Genomic DNA, 5,801 nt, shown 5'->3' with positions numbered 1-5,801 from the left:
ACTTACTCATAGGAGGATACTAGATGTAAAACAAAGATGACTAGAGTTTTGTTTCTTAATTCAGGCAAGATGAATATTTTCATTAAGGGAGTTAAGGCCATTAATACTTGTTATTTTTGAAAGGTATGTAATGATTGTCTTTGTTTTGCTATTTATGAGCTTAGTCCTGTTATGAATTTCAGTGATTATAAATTCATTTGTTTTCTTTTGATAATCTTTTGGCTATGGTTTTTCCTCTACTCAGTCAGAAGTGTTGCTTCTAGTGTTCTCTCTGGTGCCTTTTTTAGGAGGATATGAATTCTTGTCGCTTGTTTATATCATGGGAAGTCTTCCTTTCTGTTTGAACTATGACAGTCTTTTGGTTACACTAGTGTGGGTTGGTATTCTTAGTCTTTCATACCTTGAAGTGCATTGCTCCAGACACTTTTGGCTTTTAAACTTTCCATTGAGAAATCAGCTGTTATTCACATAGATTTTCCTGTGTAGGTGACTTGTATTCTTTTCTTGCTAGTTTAACTACCCTTTCTTTTTCTATAGGTTTAATTTTTAAGTATAGTATGCCTTAAAGTGTTTCTTTTCTGGTCCCATATATTTGGTGTTCTTTGCTTCTTGTATCTATGTGGGTGTGTCTTCCCATAAGTAGAGGAAGTTGTCTTCTATGAAGTTCTTGATAATCTAGTCTGTGCCATTTGATCTAGAGTTCTTCTCCTTAATCTTTGCCTATAATTCAAACATATGGTCTTTTGGTGGTGTCCCACAATTCTTTCATTTAAATATTTTATGGTTTTTGCTTGAGTGGCCCTATTTCTCTATTTTAAGTCTTGATGTTCTATGTTCTACATTATTATATTGAAATGTGCCTTTCTATATTTTTATAAATTGGGTTATTGGGTTTTTAAATTTCATCTTTAGTCCTCTTCAATAGTTCTCTCTTTTCCTTGAAATCAGTTATCAAATCTTAAATTGTCTTCATCATTTCATTCAGTCATATATTTCTTTTTTCTTAAATAAGATTGTGCCTATGCAGAGACACTTTGCTGAGCCTTGGTGCAGGGAGGAGGGGATTGGACCTGCCCCAACTGAAGATACCAGGCTCTGCTGACTCCCCAGGAGAGACCTTGCCTTGGAGGAGGTGGCAATGTTGGTCAGGTGGGGGGGAAGCCTGGGGGGGGGGAGGAGGGAGGACAGTGGTATCTATGGTTGATATATAAAATGAATAGAAAAAAAACTCTTAATAAAAAGAAAAAAAACTAAAAAAAAAAGATAAAAAAATTAAAAAAAGATTCAGGCATTTATTTATATTTCATTTATTTATGTTTTCTTTAAACTCTTTGAATTCTTTGATAAAATTCATGATCATTCTTTTAAATTCTATGCCATGGGGTTCATCTAGGTAGTTTTTGCTGAAGAACATTTCTATAGGGCTAGCTGTATTGAAGTGAGATACAATCTTGAACTTTTATGAGGTTTGTATTTGACTATGTGATCTGGGCAAGTGGATGCCTTTCTCTTGTATAATATTAGAGGGACCATCCTTAACATCATACATCCCAGGGTCTCAGAAGAGAGAACCACTAATGGCGATGACTATTTTTGGGAAATAGAATCTCAGCACACCAAGCACTATAGTACACTTGCTTTAATTCCTTTGGTAACATCCTATATACACAGCTTCAGTTCTAGGAGTGTGCCTAGCTCCTTTCTTGCCTGATTTCTCTCTATATTTATCTACTGTTCCCTTTAAGTTCTATCTTAATTCTCTTGTCCTAATTCTACGTCATCTAGGTCATTTTCTCCTTGTTCTTACTCAGCTAGGACTTCCCCATCTGACTCTTCCTCATCTCCCATCTCGTCCACAGGTAGCCTCTGGTCAAAATCCTCCTTATCTCTCTCATTCTCCATCTCTCTGTTCCTCCTAAGTCTCCCAGGAATCCAGTTATAAACCCAAGCAATACCAAGCCTCTGGTCCAGCAATGTCACCAGGCTTAAATTCTATAGGGTCATAAAGGCAGGTAAGAATTTTCCTCAGGCAGTGACCACCAGGCTTCCAGGGTCAAACAAGAGGGGTGATAAGAATCACATAGAGGGGCAGTAATTGTTAATTATCATTTGCAACACAAAAGGGAAGTGACTAATGGGGTAATGAATTAACTAAAGGCTAAATTTGGGTAATATCTAAGAAGAGGGATCTTATATGCTCCACTATAGTCTTAAATGTGATTGGTAGAAAATGTTAAGAATCTGTAAGTTGCTAGGTCAATGGGAGAAAATAAAACTGCCTTCTTCTTTCCTGTGGCTCCTATCTGTCCAAGCTATCTGCCATTTTTCTGAAGGGTGGGGGAAAGAGTGCTCAGTCACTAGGCAACCTGTGCACAGCTAGATGCCTCTGGTGATAGTTAAAGGGAGATCTGGAACTGGAGGTAAGATTTGTGAAAGGAGGAAGTTAAGCTTAATTGGCACATCCGCCAGGCTTTATCAAACAGGTAGTCTGGACACTTAAGTCTTTTCTTAGAGAGTACAGAGGTATCTCTGATAAGGTACTTTCTTCTGTCTGGGGATGATCTGGCCAGATGCTATCAATAACGATAATTACAGGGAGGCTTGAACTGGGGATCTGGCTGTGCACAGTTATCAGCGCACAAGGTTACCTTTAGTAGAGGGGAAATGGTGTCCAATAAATGATGGAAAAGCTACAACAGCCCACAAGAAACTCATAGCAGGGAATGGCTGATAATCAAAAGCCAAATATCACCAAGGCTACTTGAGCCTCTGCTTGACCCCTGGAAGGCCCTTGGCTACTTCCAGGTATTAGCTTGTCATAATCAGCTGAAATCCTACTCTGTTTATATTTGTGGCTTGCATCACCTTTCTTTGGTTGTGGGTCGGGTGGAAGAGCCTATGCTGCCTTAGACAGGCCCAGCGCAGGGACTGTGTGACTGCAGCTAGCTCATGGACAGCTAGAACATGGGCTTCTCAATTGGAGCTAAGCCTGTAAGTTTGGAGGTGCTCCAGGGGTTTGGGGGGCATGAAAAACTTACCAAACAAGCTGGAATTGTGTCAGCCTTGAGCTTTCACAGGTCTTGTGCATGTTGTCTCAATTTCTGTGAATTCATATGTGCAGCTATTTCTTGCTTGTCTTTGGCTCTTTTCTTTATTCGGTCTGGTTTCATGGAACACTCTTCTGAGAATTATTTGTGCTATATGACTTTATTGTAAACCTGACTAGTTGGAATCACTATGGAAACACATCTGTGCATGTGTCCGTTGGTTCCTGAAAGGTTTACAGAGAAAGGAAGGTTGACCCAGAACATGTGTGGCACCATTTGATGACATAGGATTCATTATTGAATAAAAATGGGCATGTCAGTGGTGCAACAGCATTCTTTTCTCTCCTCTTTCTGACTCTACACAGGATATAATCAGCTGCTTCATGCTTTCTTTAATTCTTCTCCTCAATGATAGGGTATACCCCCAAATAGTAAGTCTCAATAGACCCTCTCCTAAGTTTCTTAAGTTACATTTGTTAGGTATTTTGCCGTACTAAAGTACAAAGTATTTAATGCAGGCTTGTACCTCATATCAACCTCTAGTACTAGCTGTATCATCTACCATCTCATTCATGTCAGTGTTAGATTTGACTATATCCCAAGTTTGTTCTAGTTGTCAAGACTTGGCTTCATTTCCATGGCTAATAATACTGTTTGATAGAGGATATCTTTCTAGGTTCATCGAGGACAAAAATATGCACAAACCGCGATTTCTTCCATCTAGAAAAATCATACTTATTTGTATGAATGAACTATTATAGTAAAACTCCAAAGATCAAAGGCATAATTTCATGAAATGTTTATGAATGCCTATTAAATTTAAACACTACACTAATTGTTGAGGACACCATCAACAAACACATGTATGCATTTTAGCATTTCAGAACTCTCAGATTAATAGGATCCAATTAAACACCTAAACAAATGCAGGAGCTTCCAAGCAACAGAAATTTGCATTAACTTGGCCTCCCCATCAAACCCACCTTCTTACAACAGTTTCTAGACTCTACTGCATAACTATAAATATGAGAATGGAGCATCTTGGAGGCCTAATTTCATCTCTAAAGTGAAAGCAAACCTAACTATTGCCACAGACATTTGGATGTAAAGTGATAACTCCTATAAAGGACCTGGCTATTATCAAGTTCCCAACAAATGACTTTGCATTTCATCTCCTTCCCTTGACCTACTCATCTTAGTTTCCTAGGTTTCAGCTGCCACAGCAAATGGGGGGAGTTCATAGATGAGGAAAAACTCTATACTTTTATTTCATCTGATTTTTACATGTTACAAATAATTCATAGTTCTTACTGACCTATATTTTCTTAAAGTGAACCAAAACTTTCTGAATAAATCAAGCCTAACCAAAAGAAAAACAGAAGAAACCATAAGGGAAGAACAAAAACAAAACTATAGATTTCTCCTGATTATCTAGATCCCGTGCTCCAAGCTCATCACTCTCTGGGTCACTGTGTTTCTTGTTACTAAGGCTACAGAGTTTATTTACAAGAGGAGCACACCATTAGCCATTTAAAAAAGATAAAATGTAGGGACAGACTGTACACCACTAAGGGGGAAAAACCCACAAGTGCATCTGGGGAGGATTGTTCTGACAGACCCTTTAACAAGAGCAGTATCATCTGGGAGTGCAGGAAAAAAAAAGGATAATTTCACGTTTGTCTTGAAGATGAAAATCTCTACTTTCTTTCATTTGTTCATAATCCCAGTGCAGCAGTGTGCTTTGTAGGAGGAGCCAGTAAAATACAAGGGGTCTTTTCTCACTATTGAGTCTTCTTCTGTTGATTTGGAGTCTTAGAAGTACAGGAATGGAAGAACACTTACCAGTGAGCTTGTAGAAACACCCAGATGAGCATGTAGGAATTTCTGGCCCAGGGATCAGGGGATAGTGAGGCATGTCCACATAAATAGAGGTTAGATCTGGAATGAGGTTCAAGGTTAAAGGTTCTTATCAGTAATTTTTCTGGGTTTTCACATTTGGTACTGATAGTAACAGTGACATGCTGGAAGCCACAGTTTCTACTCCATGTGGCCAGAGCTCTCTTCCAGTAAGAGTGGGAAGCATTGCTCACTACATGGTTAGGGGGAGCTATTTCACTAGGGAAGAAAATTTAACCTTTACCTTTCTCCCCCACTGCAGGAACTTACTTTAATTTACAACTTGAACCACTATTTACTTCCCACCTGGTCATCATGGGCTGCTCATATCTGGGCACATCATCTCCAAGTAGACAGACTAGCTGGAAACTATACATAGAGAAGAATTTGAGATATTATAAAACATGGCAATATAGGAAAACTATACTTCAAATGAACAAATATCACGCACCTGAAACAAGGAAACTCAAAGATAGCAAGATATTTAAGTAAACAGAAACTAGAATAATTTTCCCCAGAAAACCTGCATTACAGAGAGAATGAAAACCCTGTTGGCATAGAAAAGAGACAGAAATTTGAATCTTCATGATGGAAAGAAGGATCAGATGAAGTAGCAAATATTCGCATGAAAAATAAAGAGTATTTCTCCTTGAAATTATTTGTTTTATTAATGAATATGTAAGACAAATTTATACCATGAAGATATATATACACACATATACATATATTCATCTGTGTAAATTTTTAAATATATATATATATATATATATATATATATATATATATATATATATATATCAAAGCACTGAGGGCTAGATATAGGTAATTATGAGATCTCTACCCTGTGTGAACAAAAGG

The 5,801-nt window shown here is 37.8% G+C and overlaps 1 long non-coding RNA gene across 1 annotated transcript; it reads right to left on the bottom strand.

Annotated features, from left to right (window-relative positions):
• Positions 1 to 3,044: 3,044 nt before the first annotated feature.
• On the bottom strand, positions 3,045 to 5,313 carry LOC118596804. Its single transcript, XR_004946754.1, has 3 exons — positions 5,250 to 5,313; positions 4,890 to 4,985; positions 3,045 to 3,271 (listed from the first exon to the last, which is right to left on the bottom strand). It is a non-coding gene; the product is annotated as an uncharacterized LOC118596804 (long non-coding RNA).
• Between the last annotated feature and the right edge of the window lie 488 nt (positions 5,314 to 5,801).

Source organism: Onychomys torridus, chromosome 16, assembly GCF_903995425.1.
Source record: "Onychomys torridus chromosome 16, mOncTor1.1, whole genome shotgun sequence".
NCBI lineage: Eukaryota > Metazoa > Chordata > Mammalia > Rodentia > Cricetidae > Onychomys > Onychomys torridus.
The sequence above is the reverse complement of the archived record's forward strand: the minus strand, read 5'-3'. Positions and strand labels throughout refer to the sequence as shown.